Here is a 20,637-nt window from a genome sequence, read left to right as displayed (position 1 = left end):
CTAACAGGGAAAGGCCATAACTTCCCAGCGTGACTTCCTGAGGTTGTGACATGCTGCAAGTCTCAGTAAAATTGATGATTTTCACAGGAACCAACTGTTCAGCATCTTTGCAGGATAGTAAATTTGACTGTGCAGGTTTTAAAATCCACTTACCTGGTTTTGCACCTAGGCCTGAACTGCCCCCGTGTGCTTGGCAGTTAGGCTGCCTTTGAAAATGGTACCAGAGCGCTGAGCCGTCCCATTGCCATCATCTCTCTGCAGAGGTGCTGTAGATGGTGATCTCCTGTATACATCAGATTTATATCTCCAGCCCCATTAGTTCACCGACATCATAGAAACGTGTTTTCTGAAGTAGATTTCGGGTGGATAGCGCAAACGTGGCTGGAGATGACTGCAGTGACGCTTCCGCCATCACGCGTTGAGCCAGGCCCGGGGCTGCCTGGGGACGGCAGCTGTGCTGTCTGTGCGGCACCTGGTGCTTCAAGGCAGCTTCCGTAACGTTCATGGCAGTCATCGTTTTTCTGTGTGTGTGCTAAATAACCACTGCACGTGGTGAGGGGCTGGGCAGAAGGTAGGCTGAGGAGCAAATGTGTTGGTTGGTGGTGCTGGTGGGCCACGTCCACCTTCAGATCCATATGCTCCCTTCTGTTGTTACCATTCAGATTATTTCCTCTTGCACTCTTGCTGCTCAGAAAACTGCAGTGCTCGTTCCATTCCCCCCACGTATTCCAGGAGCTCACACGGAAAATGGGTGCTTGCTGCTTGCTTCTTGGTATCACACACCAGGAAAAACTAAGTGTAAGCCCAAACCTCAGACACTCTGCAGGTTAACTTCACCGCATAGCAAAATATCAGTAACTGGTGTAGGGCAAATGGTGGAAAGCAGAAGGAGCTCTTTAATCTCACTTCATGAAACAGGTAAAGGTTGTATGTTTGTGTGTACATTTATACATATGTACATATATTAATGCACATAGCATAAATATATTTACGGATGTTATATATCATTTTACCTTATAGTTACGTGCTTTTTAAGATTGCTGTCTTTAATCTTCACCCTTCTGCTGAAGTTTTTGTATTCCACTTGCTAATGTAGCGTCAGAGCATGTCCATTTCATGTATTCTATATGGAGAGGCAAAATTTTATACCAGCCTGAGTGCATTTTGTTTATGCTTTGTATATATCTGCAGGTGTTCAATTTAGATGTGCGTGCTGTTAGTAATTATAATTGATGTTGTAGATGTTTTTCCTAGCAAGACCAAAATACAAACACTGGAAAAACAATGCAAATGGTAGAAAATATATGTAGGATGCAAAACAGTAAAAATGACAGAAAAGTGATGAAATTTAAGGAAATAGTTTAAAAAAAAAATAAGATTCAGTCTCAGCAATCTTAGAATCTGTCACTTCTTGTTTGCTTTGCAGAAGTGTTTTAACCACCACTGTACCACTCAAGTTCTCGTGAGATTGTTTTTTATTCACTCCAGCCTGTGATCTAATCTCTTTCAAGTGTGTTCTTAGGCAGAATACACTGAGTAACTCCCATGCAGATGATTTAGAGTCTGAAATTAATATTACATATTAAAAATTTTAGCATTTTAAATTCTAGTGCACAATAACAACATGTCACATGTTCCTTACGGGAAGTAAAACCTATGTTTTATGAACTCTTGAAAAAATTACATACTTTTAATCTGTGTTAGCTAACCTAGAAGCAACAGCAAAGGTCAAATGTTAAATCTTTAATTTGGCTTTTCTGATTATAGGATCACTGAAAATGACCTGATAGGTCATGGGGCCTGATCCTTTGTTACATACTTGTGCAATTCTGTTGATGTTAACTGAGTTGTTACTAGTTTATTTTAGCATGAGAGCAAAAGGAAGGTCCTTCAGCCCATTTCTGGCCAACAGGAGAATAGTTTCTTCAGACAGAAAGGCAGGCAACAAATTGAACTTCACTAGGTGACCCTCGAAAGGATCAGCACTGTGTAATCGTCCATTCGTTAGTGGTGGTGGTGTGAAAGCGGTGGGCTTAGCCTGGTCCTGCATGCACCTGGAGGCTGGTGATCTCCTCGCTAAGGGACCAGAGCGCTTGGTGCTCGGGTGGAGGTGAAGATGAAGACTCCGGGGTACTTTTGTCAAAGTTATGTAGGTTAGGGAAGGGGCAGAACTGGAGCCTCAAGTGGCTCTTGCTGAGTCGTGTAAGCAATTCTGAACCCGGGGTAAGGAGCCAGATTTTGTGGTAAGGTGCCACGCCTTGCTAGATCATGCTACAGTGTGACATCAGAATTTACCATTCTCTCTTACGCTGAGCTGTCTTTTGCCACCATCTCCTTGTGGCAGCCTCTCCCTTTGATTTTACCAGTGGTTTGGAGGGCAGGGAGTTGGACCAGAGCCTGACACTTAGGAGAAGCAAGAGTAATTCTACGTCTGGAAGCGGGCGGTAAACTCTAGTGTTCAAAGGGAGTCTTCTCCGAGTGGAGGCTGCAGGGTTACCCCCAGCAGTTATTCACAAGTAGCTATTGAGGTCAAGAAAACCAGGAAGTTTTTGTGAGCTGTGGAGCTTCTGAAGCCCTGCTTCCTGTGGCTTTCTTTCATAAAGCTTCCCTCCCTTGTGGGTGCTCTGATGTCTCCTTGTTTGGCTGAGCTTTGGCTTCAGTCATTTCCTCGGGATATCTTGTGATGGGTCACTGAGAGTTGTGGGGATGGAAGACCTTTGCTTGGTATTGTCCAAGAGACTGAGGAGTCAGAGGTGGAAGAACTGATAGCACGGGGCTGAGAGACAACATCGTGAAACCAGGCCCCCTAAAAAAGTATCCAGGAAACATATAGGGGCCCTAACTTCAGAGCATTTAATTTACTTAATAGTTAGATTATGGAAAAAATACCGTGTTAGGTTACACCCAGATCATTTTGTTACGAGCAAAAGGTTTATCTTGATAATCCCAATTTCAGAGCTGTTCAGGAACAAATTGTTTAAGATTTCCCCCGTCTTCTCAGCAGTGAAAAGGCATAAGCCGGGTAACTCCCAGAAGCCTGTAGGCTGTTGTCTCCGTTGCAAAGCATAACTGCCCCACTGGTGCTTTGAGGGTAGGGTGTTTTATTTAATTCATCATCAAGGGGAACCCTGGACTTGGAAAAATTAATGGAATGTGCCACAAAAAATGCTGGAATATTCATCAGAATTTCACAACTCTGAAACAAAATATACGAAGTGCAGTGTTAGCAAATGTTTATATAAAACACGCTGCAGAATTACATTGAACAATTACACCTCTCTTATCTCAGGCACTTATCTCTCGCTAAAGCCAAGTGGCTTGCAGGTTTAAATTGCTCAGTATTTTTGAAGTCAGTGTGGTAATGAAATATGCTAAGCAGCTGGGTTTGATGCATGAGCGTTTGGGGTAATTTCTTTGGCCTGACTACTTTTATCTTTGAAGACAAAAATAACGTAGTCACAAGGAAAAAGCCAAAGTCTAATGACTTTAATTGCAAGGAGGTGATGTTCATAGCTGCGTTTATACCTTCTTTCTAGCATGTAGAATCATAGAATCATAGAATATCCCGAGTTGGAAGGGACCCATAAGGATCATCGAGTCCAACTCCTGGCACTGCACAGGTCTACCCAAAAATTCAGACCATGTGACTAAGTGCACAGTCCAATCGCTTCTTAAATTCAGACAGGCTTGGTGCAGTGACTACTTCACTGGGGAGCCTGTTCCAGTGTGCAACCACCCTCTCGGTGAAGAACCTCTTCCTGATGTCCAGCCTAAACTTCCCCTGCCTCAGCTTCACACCGTTCCCGCGGGTCCTGTCACTGGTGATAAAGGAGAATAGGTCACCTGCCCCTCCACTCCCCCTCACGAGGAAGTTGTAGACTGCAATGAGGTCCCCCCTCAGCCTCCTCTTCTCCGGGCTGAACAGGCCCAGTGACCTCGGCCGCTCCTCATACGTCTTCCCCTCTAGGCCCTTCACCATCTTCGTCGCCCTCCTCTGGGCACTCTCCAACAGTTTAATGTCCTTTTTGTACTGTGGTGCCCAGAACTGCACACAGTACTCGAGGTGAGGCCGCACCAGCACAGAGCAGAGGGGGACAATCCCTTCCCTCGACTGACTAGCAATGCCGTGCTTGATGCACCCCAGGATACGGTTGGCCCTCCTGGCTGCTAGGGCACACTGCTGGCTCATATTCAGCTTGCTGTCAACCACAACCCCCAGATCCCTCTCTGCGGGGCTGCTCTCCAGCGTCTCTTCGCCCAGTCTGTACGTATAGCCAGGGTTGCCCCATCCCAGGTGCAGGACCTGGCACTTGCTTTTGTTAAACTTCATGTGGTTGGTGATCGCCCAGCTCTCCAATCTGTCCAGATCTCTCTGCAAGGCCTTTCCACCCTCATCCGAGTCCACAACTCCTCCAAGTTTGGTGTTGTCAGCAAATTCGCTCAGACCACCTTCTAGTCCTACATCCAAATCGTTTATAAAAACATTGAAGAGGACTGGCCCTAAAATGGAGCCTTGAGGGACCCCACTAGTGACCATCTGGCAGCCAGATGTGGCCCCATTTACCACAACCCTTTGAGAGCCAATTGCTCACCCATCGCATGATGTTTTTGTTTAGCTGTATGCTGGACATTTTGTCCAGTAGGATACTATGGGAAACCGTGTCAAAAGCTTTGCTGAGGTCCAAAAAAATCACATTCAGCTGGTTTCCCTTGATCGACTAGGTGGGTGATCTTATCATAAAAGGAAATCAAATTTGTTAGGCAGGACCTACCCCTTGTGAACCCATGTTGGCTGGGACCAATGACTGCATCGTCCCCCAGGTGCGCTTCAATAACTTCAAGGATCATCCTCTCCGTAATTTTACCAGGCCCTGACGTGAGACTGACAGGCCTGTAATTGCTAGGGTCTTTTTTCTTGCCCTTCTTGAAAATTGGCACAACATTTGCCAGCTGATGTGTATCTCAACATAGCCATTCTTGGAGGTCCATAATAATATAAATGTAAATGCGGATATAAGTAATAAAGGCATATAAGTATCATATGAGGGTAAATCCTGTGCTCCCTCTTGTCACCCCTTTCCCAGCCCCAGCGGGCTGCTGTTCTGTGGTCAGGGGCAAGGTGGCAGGACTTGGGAGACCCCTCACACGAGGAGCCGATGGCCTGCCACCAAGCCTGTCTGACCAAGCTCCTGTGAAAGCAGCGTGAGTTAATTTGCTGGATGTGTCCTGGCTCCTGCTGTGCTGTGTACTGTCAAAGCTGCCTGAAACCAGCTCGGAGCTACAGTGAGGATCTAACAAGGCATGGCTTGTTCTTAGAGATCTAGAAAACATAGTTATGCTCGGGTCTTTCTTGGTCCATTTTAGTTTGTTGTATTTTTTTTATTCTGTGAAGAGCAAAAGGCAGAGCCTGCTTTGGTAAGCTTGTGTTCACAAACGGTGTCTGTTGTATAATTTAGAATGGCATAGATTTTTCCTTTTAATGTGTGAACCACAGAAGTTAGGATCTTACATTGCTTGTCCTCACTTTGATGATTATAGAGGATAATACCATCGCGTTTGCCATAATGTCTCTATTGTGATTGCAGCTATAGTTTACATGGAGGAATGACATTAGGGAACAAATTAATAGTGGATATATAGCTTTTCTTAGGATAGACCAGCCAGCTCTTCATCTGAAATTAGCAAATGCTCCATGGCTCCCAGCAAAGTAAACCTCAGAAATAATGCAGTCTAGCTTTGGAGGCCAAAGGTGGGATGCACTTTCTGATGGTTCTCAAAACAACAGCTGTAAGGAACAAGTAGAGGTGTTTTTAAGGTCTTAACTGTAAGTGCACGTGCTTTTAAGTGTGAGGGTTTTTTTTATTAATTTCAAATCCAGCATTCCTGTCTTTGTCATCTTGATTTAATCAGAGATTTTCTTCTCCGTTCCCTCTTGCTCTTTTCCACTCTTCCATTTCACTTCCCATATTGCAGTTGGAAATAAGTAGAAAGGTAGATACCAGAATTCCTGATTTTACTCTCTGCTGAGACTAGTGAAGCCAAAAAACCAGGTACTCCTTCGTGACCGATGAGGCAAGGAACCCAGCAACTTGGTGGTACTAATGTGCTTGTGCTGGTGCATTGCTTAACACCTTCTTCCATGTCTAGTAGTACTTTCACAGCTTCCATGTTGTGATTTTTACTATCCACCCAGCCTTGCCTCTTCAGGCATTGGTCAAGTGGATTTCAGGACCAATATGGTATTTTAGAAATTTTGATTGTGCATCTGGTTCTTGAGAGAAACAGCTTCGCATCAGTTGTGTGAAGAGGAATGAGTCTGCCTGGAAGGAGCTGAGTTCAGGTACTTAGAGGAACAGCCTTTAAAGGAGAGTGGACAAATATTTCAGGGACCCTAAGCCAAATGTACTGAAGTATCAAGGGATTTGTAAGTTGTGCTTTTGCAGGTTTTATGGCTTTTTTTCCACCCTCAAAATGTCATTGATAAACGTTCCTCACATTAAAGAAATAAGCTGTGTTTAGAAGGCGGTGTCACTAAGAGCGACTGGATTTTTATTTATTTACTTCACTGATACCTTGAGGTGCTACCTCAAACTTCCTCAGACATCTCAGGACCGTCTGTGTCCTCACAGTGAATGGCTGTGTTCTGAGTTATTAAAATAAAGCTCTTACCTCTTGCTGTGCGCTTTGCCTGCAACTTTAGGGTTCCTGTGACGTTTGAACTGTTGGCATGGCTTGTTTTGTTATTTGTGGGTAGGTTGTTTTGGTTGTTTTCACTTATCTGTAGCCTTAGTGCTGGGTGGGGGAGATAATGTAATCATGTTTATTTTTTGCACAAGCAATGTGATATATCCACTTCCAAGATGACAGTGATACATTGAAGTAACGGTTTAAAAACTATTTAGAGGCAAATACAGGTTTGTTGCGTAAAAGTTGTCAGCTAGCAACTGTATTAAAATGATCTTGAACTTGTTTACCTAGCTTTATATAGTAGGTAGCCAAGAAACTTCATCCCAGTGATATCAATTCAAGTGTTAAATGATCTGGGATGATAGCTTTCCCCCATTCTTAACCCGTTCACTAAAAAGAAGGAAGAGAAAAAAGAAACTAAGCATTAAGGTCGAAATACTGTGACCTTCAATCCAGTCATCATTCTGTGCAAAAAAAAAAATTCTTTAAGGATCACGTGGCTCACTTATGTGCACTTCTGTTCCAGTGGCAAGAGTACTTGTTCTAATTTGAGTCTTCAGGATTTTAAAGTAGCTGATTCAGACTTTTATATCTGAACTAAAATAAATAGGCATATGGCAAGTAGAAGAACATATAATCACTCTGTTGCCTCAAAATTCTTTTGAGGACAAGAATTTCAAAACAGGAACCTATAGTGGGGCTTGTGAACACAATGGGAACAGCTGGTGCTCAGCACTTTTGAGAATGAGGTCACTTTATTCTTGGTTGAAATGCGCAAAATGGGTCATCTGGGCATAGGCTTAAGACAAAGGCTAAGCACGTGGCCCGTTATAACCAGGTTGTCCACATTTCCAGAACTAGTTTGTTAACGGGATTCTGTTAAACAAAGGAGCACTGTGATCGATCTGGATTGTCCCAGCTTTAGGAAGCAGAGCTCCCACTCAGAAAATAATTTCTTGCCGTATATTTTTGCAGATCTGCTCATCCTGAGGATGACATCATCTATATTCTCCACCGTCACCCCTCCCTCCTGTGCCTTTCTGCTTGTCCTTCACATAACCTACTTTAGGAAACACTGCTCTATTGTACAGTCCTTGGGAACGCTGTCTCTCCACCAGTCTCAGCCCTGGACTTCCCTGGTCCTGCCAACAAAACATATGAAAAAATCCCAAACTTGCACAAAACCCATAGCGTCATCAGCAAAATCTAAAGATGCGTTAGGAACGATAACAGGGACTCAGATTTGACTGTGAAGTTTTCCTAATAAATATTCTATTCAAAAGATAGACACAAGTGATAGCATTAAGGCCTAGATTCTGCACATTTGCTTAATTGTGCTGCTGTCGCTAACACACCTAAGGGGATGGTGCGAGTCCCAGGATCCAGGTATGTCAGAGTTTGCAAACCCGAGACCTGGTATTGATCATGTTGACTGCTGCATGACATGCATTAGAAGCTTAGCTTGAGAAGGGATGCATATTTTCAGTAGGAGTATGCACGTCTTGGATTCCAGACCCCGCCTCCAGTGTTGCACAGTAGTTTGTACAACTTGGCATCCGATTGAACATCTACGTACTGGAGCGTTAAGACCATCGGAAAACTTAGGTTGGAAGGGATCTCTGGAGATGATATTCCAACTTCCACCTCAGGTGGATACAAGCCAGTCCTCTCAAGTGGATTTGAGTATTTGTGCACAAACAATGCTATTTTAACTAAACCAAAGGTAGTTCTGGAAATATAGTTGAGCCTTTGGCAAAAATAAACTGTACCCCTAATTTAAGGCCCACCCATTTGTGTCATTAATGACCCTACCTACAAGTCTGTTTAATTCATCTAGGCATGCTTTATACCATTTTTGCTTTAATGGCAAAAATATTAGTTTTCTTAATTACACAACACTTGTCTATTACCGTACTCATTTTTTGTCTAGATTTGCATCCAGTGGATGGAAGAACTCTGACTATGCAGTGACATTAGCAAGAATAAACAGAAGGACGAAAAAAAAAACTGCTCTCAAATGCTGTGCAGTTCGCCTCCTGGGATGGAGCTGCACCAGAGTGAGCCAGGCTGTATATCATAGCTAGCACCGGATTTCAGATGTGCCCAAGAGAATGGTTCTCATTACTTTATTATTATTGTAAATTTAATTTACTGAGGCAAGCTTGGTGGCTGCTTTCATATAAGTGAGGTAATTTGGCCATATAAATCAAGCTTACTTTGTGGCTAGTTTTTAAGGAGAACTGTCACAAAGGGCGTGGAGGAAGACAAAGTGGCGGTAGCAGCAGTGCAGTGGATTCCAGAATGGAAAAGCAGGATATAAGAAGGCAGCTCTGCGGCTGGCAAAGCACAGCCAAGGCTGAGCTGGAATATCGGCACACATCACCACAGAATACAGTGCTGCTTGTAGAATGTGTGTGTTTCGTGTTTGGTTTTGAAAGATGTTTCACTTCCATCAAAGAAACTTTCACTGAACTATATACACGATGTGATAAGTGTTCAATGGCAGCTAAGTGGCTAATATGAAGATGCTTTTTTTTTCAGTCTCTACTATCAGAAATACTATCTTCAGATTCCTCGTGACTTTTCATTTTCACAGGTAGAGGAAAGCACTCGGAAGCCTAAGATTCCCACAGTGTCTTTCTGTTTCCAAGGTTTGGATGAATTGCTCTGCTGAAGAGTGATTAATCACTATCGGGAGATGGAACAAGGGTGGCTGGCATTCCAGACAGAAGCAAAATTGTCTGCTGGATGTCCAGATGAATGGGCCGTGTCTGGAGGAGCAGCGGTGGTATCTGTCTTGTTTTCGTGTCTTGAATTGTGTCTCCCTTTTGACTGCATCCCAAGTTTCAGTAGATGGTTTTCAGGTCATGCAGGAGACTGCCCCCAGCTTTTTCACTCACTGCAATTGGTAATTGCTTGGCAGAAAAGGTATTTAAAGGGAAACAGCAAAGTTTGCTACCCGTGTCACAGCTCATTTTGAATTTCATTCCATCCTCAATTCAAACTGTTGCTGGACTAATAAATGTAATACTTTATTTCTTTAGGATTTCACATGTAGATACTTCTCTCCTTGCAGGAACTGCATGTTCAAGAAGCCGCATACAGGCGAGGTGTCATTTAGAAAGTAACTCTTTCTGGCATCCCTGCAGCATCTTTTACATGTTTTTCTTCCTTATTCAGAGCTGAATAGTTTGTGAATGTACTATAAGGATGTGAATAATTTTATCTGCTGCATCACTGGTTTTGGAACTCTGCATTATGATACACATTTTCCCAGGAAGCAGGCAGTTTTCTTTTCGACTGTGTGCAGAGCCAACACTTCAAAGCAGCCTTCAGTGAAAGTGTAAATATCAGTACAGGTAGGTTGCAAAACAGATCTAGTCGTGCTCTAAATATAGTCATTGGGAACGTTTAGACTGGATGTTCCCCTTAATGTGGAGTAAGAGGAGCGGAGTGGCAGCTGCCATCTGCCCGAGGGAAAATGGTCCTTTCTGCAGAGACTGGGAAGGCAGTGTAGGGGTGCCTTTAGAGGACAGCGCACAAGCCCCAGGTAGGCAGACCATTGGAAAAAGAAAGCATCTTCCTGGATAAGACCTCTACATGCTGTGCAGCTTCTGAGAGATGGTTGTAATCAAATCCTACTGAGAGACCACAGATCTGGTCAAGGTGGGGAGCCCAAAGGGGTTTCAGAATTGCCTTTGCTAGGCTTGGAGTTCCCTGGGTAGGCAGCAAGGAGAGGGCAGCAGAGCATAACCGAATGTGCTAGATGTCTGCGCTGCAACGAGGAAAGTGCACTGGATTTTAAATGTGTACATTTTAAACAGAAATGAGACAACCCCCTTGCACTACAGCTTGCCCAAGTCAGACATAAAGCACTTTGCTTCCTTGTGTACCCAAGGTAGTGGCTGCATAACAGCTCTGATGTCTTCCCCTGTGAGAGGCAGCCCTGCAGCTTGCCGTACTCAGTGTTGCATGATGTGCCTGACCCCCTGATTTAAACAGCATTCAGCTTTCTCTGTAATATTCTGGTATTAGCTGTCATTAGGAATGGCACCAAACATCTTAACTGTGCTGAAGTCTCACTCACCTACTCAGGCCCTCACACCCCCAACATTTATGCTGTCTGTACGAGAAAAGTTTATTGAGCTGGTAATGCACTTTTACATGCACGCATATATATCACAAACACACAGACATGCACGTGTTTCTGTTTGTGATTCAGCAGGTTTTGTTTTTTTTAATCCTTTCTGTGCTTTTTTTTGTTCTGTATTTTGTTCTGTAGTATATTGTATATGTATTATGTAGTATATTGTATTATGTTCTGTAGTTTATTTCCACTTTGCATACGGTGGTACTGAACACCGCACATGCTTTGTTAGATTTTTGACTGTTTTTGCATTTTCAAGTGAAAGCTGTGGGGGCCTGTACAGATTCTTTGTCATGCATATGAGCACGCTATGCAGGCTTGCTTTATTCTGTCTCTATGTCTTGCTTTAAGTATTTTCCGTCTGTCTTTTGCTCTTTGGACTGTGGGATAAATCATATTTGTGATGCTGTTGCTTTGGTTCTGTGGATAGTTGACAAACATTGAGAACCTTCACGATTTCCCTGTGAATATTTTCATTATGAATACTCATATATTTTTACAAGCATTTACTATGCTTCATCTCTCTGAGCAAAACGCAGTTGATATGTTCTTGGAGATCGAGTATAATGTTTTGTTGATACTGCTACAATGAAATTTTATTATTATTTCACTAAATTAATACATTAACACTTTTGCCCAAGGGTAGTATTGAGATATTTAAATACTGAGTCAGATATTTTGTTTTGTCTCAGTCTTTTGGGGGAGTATTTTGGCCAACAAACTGGAGCCTTTATTGTTTTAAGTAAACTTTTCACAGTACCATGTAGGTATCCATCACGTTGTAAAAATACTTGTTGGATGATTGGGAGGGGAAATGGTGCGGAAAGAAAGACCGAAGACAATTTCGTGGTGGCAAAATTTAGGTTTAGTCTGACCTCTGCTGGGTAAGTCCTGGACTTGGCCTTCCTTTGTATCCCAGTCCAACCCAACCCAGCTCTCTCCCTTTGTACCGACAGTGATCTGCCATGACTAGAAATTCAGATCCTACCTCTGCAAGCAGGAACACTTCGCCAAACTCCATATGTGTGGTGTGCAGCTGAAGAGAAGATACTGATTTATTCTTACCGTTATTTATTTGTATTGCAGTTGTGCCTAAGGGGTACCCATTGTGCTGGGCACAGAAAATAAAGGATAGTACGTGCCTTGAAGACTTAGGATCTGAACAATGTACTCAGAGAGTCCTGTAAGAGAAAGGGGATGAAAAATATGTGCATTCTTCTGCGTTTTATACTGTCAGTAAATTCTGTCAGTGAAAGAATAGTGGTGCAAAGAAGTCGGATTACTAACTATAGTTTACAAGAGACCTCGCTTTGGAATTGAGGGAGTGTGGAATAAATCACTTCTGGGAGCTTCTGTTCCCCTTTTTGCAGCAAAGCCATTACCTTCCCTGTCCGTGTAGTTATGTGCAAAACAGCTGAGTTAAAAACAACCTCCAGAGATGATGCATAAAGTGAATAGATTTTTGTTTTAAAAACAGTAACAAGAAAAAAGAGGTAGGAATGATTCTCAACCTTCTGTCATTTAACCACTGTCCAGCAGTGGGGACCTGTGTGTGCTGAGAGTGTGTGTATAAGGTGAGTAAGGTGTTAGTAAGACAGACCTGGCCCCTCCGGTCTGAAGTGACTAGTCCTGTCAGCAGCAAGCATGCAGTATATTTTTTAGCTTTTAGCTCACTTCACTCTAGTGGTTTAATGTTAATCTCTCTGATTTCTCAAGACATTGGGAAGGCTAAAGGCAAAATTGCCTGCCTGCTTCCATATCCCTTTGCCTACCAGAGCAGCCGGCACTGTCTCACCAGAGAGGCCGGTGAAGCCCTACGCGACGTCTGCGGGGCGAGACTCGGTAGTGTTTGCCTGGGGGACTCTCAAGACGGTGCTGGGTTTCAGGCCTGCTGCCTGTCATCGCTGAGGCTGGGAAAAGGTAAAAAATGGGAATGTAGGGTACCATATTCTCGCACGTCAGCTTGACTTGACTGAGCAGTGCGGTGAGGGAAGTGGCGCGCGGTTGCTGTTGTGGGACACGTTCGGCATGGATCGCTGTGGTAGGTGATTAGTACGTAAGTGATGCTTGTTTTGTGGGATTTGGGGGAACTTTGAGATCTTGTTAAAAGCTGTGACTATAACTTCTGAGCTCCTACTTCTTTTCTGAGCACTCACACCCATAGACTGTGAAACTAGCTTGATTTGTTAGCAGGCCAAACAACTGAAGTTAAAAAAAAAAACACAACGGAATAAGGCTTTTGAGGTCATTCTCAGCTGTATTGTGCTTTAACTACGTAAAATGAAGGATGTCCTGGTTCATGGGAGAACGGGGCTTCTCATTTCTAATTGAGATCACAGTCCTCATATGCAGGGGATGCAGGCCTTGGTGTGAGAAGGATAGGGTTCGTGGAGGTAAAGTGTAATAGCTGGTTATGCATTTACAGGTGTTATTTGCTGCCTGTGTAACTGAATGTACACCAAGAAATGGAAGAGATTGGTAACCCATTGAGGCAACCACTGGAAAATGAATCTGTTCAGGGTCTCGTAAAATGCCTTGAGCTTCTTCTCCATGAAGACTTCTCAGGTGATACATGCCTAGACTGGGAGAGATTACGACTGGATATTAACAGGATGTTGAGCTAATCGCTAACACAGAGCTGGTTCCCCTTCTTTCTTCACTTTGAACCTTAATTACATCCTGAGAATGGAGAGAGAGAGAGAGAGACTAACGAGAAAGTGAGTTCTTGGGAATCCTTCTTGGATAGCAGATCATGGGGATGAAATGAGGGAACTGCTGCCCGGAAGGCGTGCTGACTTGTGCAGCCACCTGGGTAGAAATCCCTCCTGGTGGCACCAGTTTGTCTCATGGTGGAAGTGCTGAGTGGCATTTGAAGGCTGCGGGTGCCACCCTGCTCCCACGGCTGCCTTCCCCTGAGCCTGTGAGCCAGATCTGCCTTCACGTGGGTGCTCGGAAAATTCGTTCTGGATATGGAGCCTGCTCAGTGGTGAGGGTCAGCCTCAGGGCTTCTGCTGTGAAGGGCCATTCCTTCATTACTGGTCGTTTACATCGCTTGAGAACATCTTGGGAAATCACACCGCTTTTGCTCCTCGTACGTGGGACTCAGAAGAAGTCTAGTGTGTCCTTTTGGGTGTCGCTCAGCCTGCAGAGCGAGGTCTGCCCTGCTGCCGAACAGACCTGGGTTAAGCTGTGGAGAAATGAGAGCAGGCATTGCAGGAACAAATGGTTAAAGCAGTCTTCTGCAAGACACTATCTGCTGAGGCTGGAATTTCAAAACTGATGGTTTGCCTCTTTTTTTCCCTTTTAAACTCATTAGAGCTCTCCCCCGTTCCATCTCTCTGGAAGAGTTTCCCCGTTCTCACTATATATGTATGCTCTTTTGCTCGCCCCTGTCAGCCCTCCCCCGGCCTTCTCGTGCCTCCCTCCCATCCTTTCAAGCCTGATAGTGAACACTTCTCATCACCAGGACTTTTTATCTTCTTTCTGAATCTTGAGCAAACCCTTTCTGATCTCTGTGTGTGTTCTGGAGCGGAGCGCGCCAGGATTGGGACAGGGTGAGGCTGAAAGCAAGATCACTGAAGCAACAATTGAGAGTCTTCTTGAAAGCAAAAACTTAACGTTGTGATTCATTATCTTTTTACGAGGGCTAGAAATTTCTTCCCATGTTTGCAAGTTTAACGTGCTTGCGTTTTGAATGAGCTCAGGAAGTTTATTTGAAGAGGTAAGGTGATGAGAGTTTTAAGTGCATTGTTCGAGCACATTTAAATCTGTGTTTTGGGGTCTGGCATTTGTCACATCCAAACATTTAAATTATTCTTTGTTTTGTCATTTTTCTGTTCAAGGGGGCGCGGGGGGAGTAGTCAAAGAATAAGGGTAATGGCTTTAACAAATGGGAGTAGTTTGCATGAATGACTCCACAAGCAGCTCCTCATTCAAGCATAATTATAAACACATTTAAAATACGACTTTCACCCATAGAGTTTTGTGGACATCCTTTGGGTTTGTAAGTAGAAGGCAGCACAAAATTAATTCCTGAGCTGAGAGATTCACTTCTGAACAGGCTGCATGGCTTCATTTGTGGTATTCCTGGAAATTCATCATTTTCTTTCCTTTCTTTTTTTTTCACATGCTCATCTGCCGGATTTTTGTGGCAGCTCTCTACAAGGTATGAGATCCAGTTAGATAAAGTAGAAGTTCAGGATGAAGTTTCTGGCTAAAATTCTTTCAAAATTCTTAAAAGTTTTGCTGTGTCTTACTTTAACTGCACTTTCAAAAAATTGGTGCTGCTTTTTAACGGACGTTTTATTTTTTTCAGCTATTAGCTGGTTAATGAATAGCCCTGACTGTTATGAGAATGATGCATCCAGTACAACAGAGGCATGGGGACATTCCCTGTGGTATGTCTACCTCGTTTTGTGAGACACTATCCATCATTAATTTCCATTGAAATCAGCTGCTGTCAGGTGCTCATCGTTGTGAGAGGTAGTGAGGCTGTCATGGGACTTTCTTGTTTCATGTTGGTAATAGATAATTAATAGTAAATGATCCTAGTAAGGATCTGGGCTCCAATACAAGAGACTCTCAGATAATCAATATTCTTGACCACTGAGCTCAGGCATATGGTCACAAAGATAACAGACTAATGCCCAACTGTTATGTCCAGGGTTCAAGACCCTCTCCACCAGTTGGATCCTTCTCACAGCACTTACTTATTGTTGTTATTCTGTACACTTACTAGCAGCAGCAAAGTAGCAGCCATTCATGGGCTTTGAGCGTTGCTGAACTGTAAGGCAAAAGCACAGCAGATTTTTAGAGCAGTTGTGGAGTTTTTGCAGTGCAGCAACCAAAACTTGGTTTTCTCAGAGTGTTTTTGTATTCATTAGAGATGGGTGCCATGGAGTGTTTTCTAGTTCATTTACAGAAATGTTACCCTTTCTGATCCCTTGAACATCCAGGTGGGAACTAACTGAGGGCTGGCCGTCTGCTCCTGCAGAAATGCTTGGTGCGACACTCCAAATCTTATTCGCAGGAGTAAACTGTCCGCTCCTGAGCCTCCTGCCTCACTCACCCACAGCCTTGCAGCAGATCCCAGCCTGACCAGACAAACTCTGCTAGCTCCACATTCTTCCGGTGGGATTGCGTTCCTCCAGCAGCAAGCCCGGGCTGCTAAGCTTTACGGTTTCCTCCTGAGCTGATAGGTGATTCGCGAGGTGGGGAAGATGAAGTCATGTTCCAGACTATCACCATTCCGGTTCCTTTGCTCGGGGCTTCTCTTTATCAAGTCAGAATCAAGATTTGAAATGAAAAATAAACATTTCCAAAGCAACCCTGCTTCCCCTCAGGGGTTTGTCTTAATGCTTGCGCCTTTGTAGCCTGTCTTCCAGGTATTCAGATGCCTCTCCGGCTAATGCCTTTCCCACAGCTGCCTTCTGGTAGGGGCCAGAAACTGAAGAAACAAGCTTTTGGGGCCATTGACTTCCATCTCCTGCTGCTGCAAATGACTGTTACAAGCTTTTTCCCCAAATGGCTCTAGATCCATTTTGAAACCAGACTGGGGTTTTGTCCCTACTGCTGGAAGGCTGTGCCATTACCCCACCGCTGCCATGGTTAGCAGTCTTCATCTCATTTCCTGTCTGAGTTTTCTGTTTGCTGAAACAAGAAATTTTCTGGGTGACACGTGGTGAGAGTCTCCCCTAGCACTGTCTCTCTTGGATCCTTGCTGTCTGTTCTGCCTAAACACATAGCTTAGCATAAAGACTGGCAAAATTCTGCAGTGCAAAATCAGTTTGTTTTTTCTAAGGTTTACATTTTAAATTAGAAGAAAAATTATTACGACAGTCATTTACATTAGTCGCTGACTAAGGCTTTGGAAGTAATCTGTTCTGTAGTTTATCAACTGTTTCCTTTTAGTTTCTTTTCAGTTTGTTTTCCCTACGAATGTGATGTATGTGATCTCTGTCTTGGATTTAAAATATTCCTGCTTTCTTTTTGAAACATTTCTTCAAGCTCTTTTTTTTTTTTTTATTGCATGCATAAAGCGCTTAATGCCCTCAATCTGCATGAAAATGTTTTGTGTATAACTCTAAAAGCTCCCTTAGGACTGGAGATTTTTTAATGAAACAGTTTAAACGTTTTCCACACAAATGGGCACTTGGGGCAAATGACATTATAAAAATTATAAGAATAATCGTTAAGATATTTTCACCGTTTCTTTCTTAAAGACCTGCATCTCCAGTCAGCTTGATTGCTCTTACTGGCAAAGAAATAAAGTTTGTATGGGTAGGAAGTTAGATGTTAATAAGGAAGAGAAACAATAGACAGCCTGCCCTGCTTCAGTCAGCATGGTGCAGGTGTTCAGGCTGATGTAATGGTGTTGCTGCTTTCCTACTCTGAGATGTACATGCATATTTATAAACACATGCAAGCCAATCAAGTATTGCATTTGCAAGAAAAACTAACAGAACAGGGAGTGAGATAGAGAAGAAGGCAATAAAAATGCTTCAGCTTCTTCAGGCCCTGCTCAGACTGAATGAAAGTTTTCATTTTGAAAGTAATACGTAAAGATTCTCAAGTTTCACATGAGGAAATATATGATACTGGATATTCTTGTTAGGACACATGTTGACACTCGTGTTGTAAAACTCAAGTCCTACATATGGTTCACTCATAGACAGAAGCTCTATTCTGTGGAGGTTTGTGAGATTCAAAGGAAATTGTTTTCTGATTTGAAACAGAGCTCAAAAGTAGTCAAATTCCATGTGGAAGAAAATCCCCAAAACAGTAGTTTTACATCAGATGAAATACTTAATTCCATCAGGATCAGGCTGTTCTATTTCAAATTTGACTGCTTAAATGTCTTAAATATTGCGTTACCTAATGCAGCCTTTCAGAACAAACTAATTTGAAGGGAGAGAAAGAAGCACTTCATTTAGGAATACAGTAACAGGAAGTTCTGACATTTGTCAGTGTTTCTCCCTCTCTCGAACTAATATTTCATAACATCGGTACAGTTTTCTGATACGTTTTAATTTTGGTAGAATTGTAACCTACACAGCAGGATGTTGTTCATGTGAAGCCATTCTTTCTGACTGTGTGTAATCTGCGTGTTGGGGAGGTATTCCAGCAGTGATAGAAAAATGCAGGATTCTGCCTTATTTCTCTTGCATGTTATTTTCCACTGGAATGGTTGGTCTCATGTCTAATGGTGATGGTTTTTAACAGATCCTTGGTAGAAATGGGTACATGCTGTCACTGACAGAAAAGCACTATTTTTAAGCATGTTCTTGGAATGTGTCCTTGCTACTTTTATCCCTGTTTGTTCCAGCTATGTGCCCTTACTTGGTTCAAGTGCCAGTGGTCTATCAGATATGACAAAAAACGCTTGCCCGTTCCAGGGAGTTTTTGTAGAAGTTGCCGTCTTGATAAAAACAGTGCTGATAAACCTAAACCCAGATGCCATAAAAACAGATGGAATTTAGAACACCATTTAAATCCCCCTTGAAAATTCCAGCTGTCACGTGGACTTGCCATGAGGCTGGTGACTGTCAGTCATTTGGAATTACAGGTTCCAAATGTAGGTTCCTCTATGTGTACGGTATGTATAGGTTCCTCTCCACAAGGTAGGAGATCCAGTTAGGTAAAGTAGAAGTTCAGGATGAAGTTTCTGGCAAAAACGTCATTTGCAATGGCTTTGCTTTCTGCAGTGGGTCAGGCTGGGAGCTGCTGGGGAGGGTTTACTTCTGTTTATACTGGTTCCATTGCCAGCTTAGATAGGCCTGTTAAAAGCACCCAATTTGCTAGTTAATTTTTAAGCATAGACAAGAATATATCATTTCTAATGTATGTGTCTGACACGAATGCGTTTCAAGGGCAATAAAGATATGTATGTTTATCTATTGGCTGTTTAACCCTATCTGTCGGTTACAAATGGAAGATTTCTGGCACGGGAGAGACCATTTTGCATAAACCATTCAGCAGGGTTTTCCAGATGCTTAGATTTCCAATAAATACTACTAATAAAAAAGTCTAAAAGGGCCAAGCGTATGCCTAGGATATGCTGAGTGCTAGAGTATGTAGGCATGACTTCATTTGGTACAGGCAGGCCAGTGCTAGCTCTAACCTAGTCAGCTCTGGTAACGTAAGCAGCCGAGTTCTGTACCACAGTGCTCAACACAGCAAAAAATATTTGAATATTTGGGGAGTTACCCCACAGGGTAGCGTAAAGCTGGCCCAAGGCACGTTTCCTTCAGTTACAGTCATGGCATTGAACGCACCACAGATGTGTTGGGTAGCTTTACATATCTTTACCACCCCCTGCTTTTGAATCACAGCTGCTTCCTGGTGCAGTTTAGGGAGTAATGATGATTAGTCTGCAGGCGCTAGGTGTGCTGGACCTGTCCTGGAGCTTTTCCTGGAGGCTGGAAGAATTGACGTGTGCTGGTTAAGCATCTCCTCCTGGAGTTAACACTGGCCAGTGCTGGGCCTCAAATTTGGTTCTTGCTGTAACTAATTTGCTTGGTCATCATCTGTTAGCTCAGTTCAGGCTGACATCTGAGAGAAGTGGGAAGTTGGAACAAATTGTGTTTAGCCTAGTTTAATCTTTGCCATAATCTATCCTTTCAGCAGTGAAGGAAAAGAGCAAAAATGTTTAGTAAGCCTCCAGAAAAAATCCAGAGCTTTAGCAACTGGTCAAATGCTGTATGTGGAGGTGGTAGTCAGATCACTCTAGGCTTCCAGTTAACAGAAAGTAGATGGGGAAAACTAAGGAATCGTTTTGCATTTGTGTATTGCAGAAATATGTAAGCATCAGATTTTTCATTATTTTCTTTAAATACAAACAGAAGGTGCCAATAGAAGTTACAGGTTTTGATTGTAAGTTTTTTATCCTTAAGCTAACAGTTGTGGCATTTCTTCTATAGATTGTGCAATTTGGTTGAGCAGTTGCTAGTTTTGCTGGAAGGTATTGCTCCTCATCTTGTCCTCTCTTGTTGTTTGCCAGGTTCCTCCTCCTGTACTTGAGGAAAAAGGGAATTGTGAATGTTTAATAACTAAAGATACATGGTTGGTCCCAAGGCCAAATACCAAAGCTGATAAAATCATTAAGAGCCTTTTTTTTTTTTTTCCTTTTCAAAGGAACCTTTTAAATGGAAGTAATTGATAAATATGTAAAGCTGAAGATCACAAGGAGGAAGTGATCTCATGCCTGCTTGGCCTCATAGATTCTATCTGAAACGACTTGGCTCTGTCTGAAGTAGGCTGTGAACTCCTTGGGGCAGGACGTGTCTTCTTCCAGATCTTGTAAAATGCCAGACACTGCTGATGTCACCTTGTAAGGAACCATTTCTTCATACCTGGCTTGAAGAGAAAGTGATGGGTTTCAGTCATGTTGGTGAAGGAGCTAACATTTAAAGGCTCACATGACAAGTAGAGGAGCCAAAACAATACTATGGGAAAGCAGTGTCAGCAAGAAAATGGTGTGGACACAGTATGGGATACGCCTTTTCTAAAACCTTTGCGCTATCCCAGAATTTGTATATTCTACCTTGAGCCTTGGCCTTGGATTTCCTGTATGCTACATGATCACAGGAAACAGCCTGCTGTCGTTTTTTATACTGCTTGGCATGGCAAAATTGGATTTTTAGATTTTTTAAAATTATTTTTTCAGCTTCCAGCTATTTATTTAATTTTAAAGGGCCTTACCAGTGATCTTGTCCATCGTGTGTGCATTTTCTGTGTGTAGTTGCGGAGCAGGGAAGATCCCAGCACTTTTGGTGCCATGCAGCAATTCTCAGTCTAGCTTAAGA

At 43.0% G+C, this 20,637-nt stretch overlaps 1 protein-coding gene across 9 annotated transcripts in view; it reads left to right on the top strand.

Annotated features, from left to right (window-relative positions):
• STOX2 (storkhead box 2) overlaps nt 1–20,637 on the top strand; it is a 142,247-nt gene that overhangs the window by 81,364 nt on the left and 40,246 nt on the right. For 4 of the 9 annotated variants that reach the window (XM_040555005.1, XM_040555002.1, XM_040555003.1 and 1 more), the window contains exon 1: nt 1,793–2,444. The exons of 2 other annotated variants lie outside the window; for them this stretch is intronic. The gene's annotated coding sequence lies outside the window, so the exon portion shown is untranslated. Of the gene's footprint in view, nt 1–1,791; nt 2,445–20,637 lie in introns of those variants that run through there. 3 more of the 9 variants (XM_040555001.1, XM_040554998.1, XM_040554997.1) reach the window with 1 other exon arrangement.

The sequence above is a fragment of the Cygnus olor genome, chromosome 4 (genome assembly GCF_009769625.2).
Source record: "Cygnus olor isolate bCygOlo1 chromosome 4, bCygOlo1.pri.v2, whole genome shotgun sequence".
Lineage (NCBI taxonomy): Eukaryota > Metazoa > Chordata > Aves > Anseriformes > Anatidae > Cygnus > Cygnus olor.
This window is presented reverse-complemented; position numbering and strand designations above follow the sequence as displayed.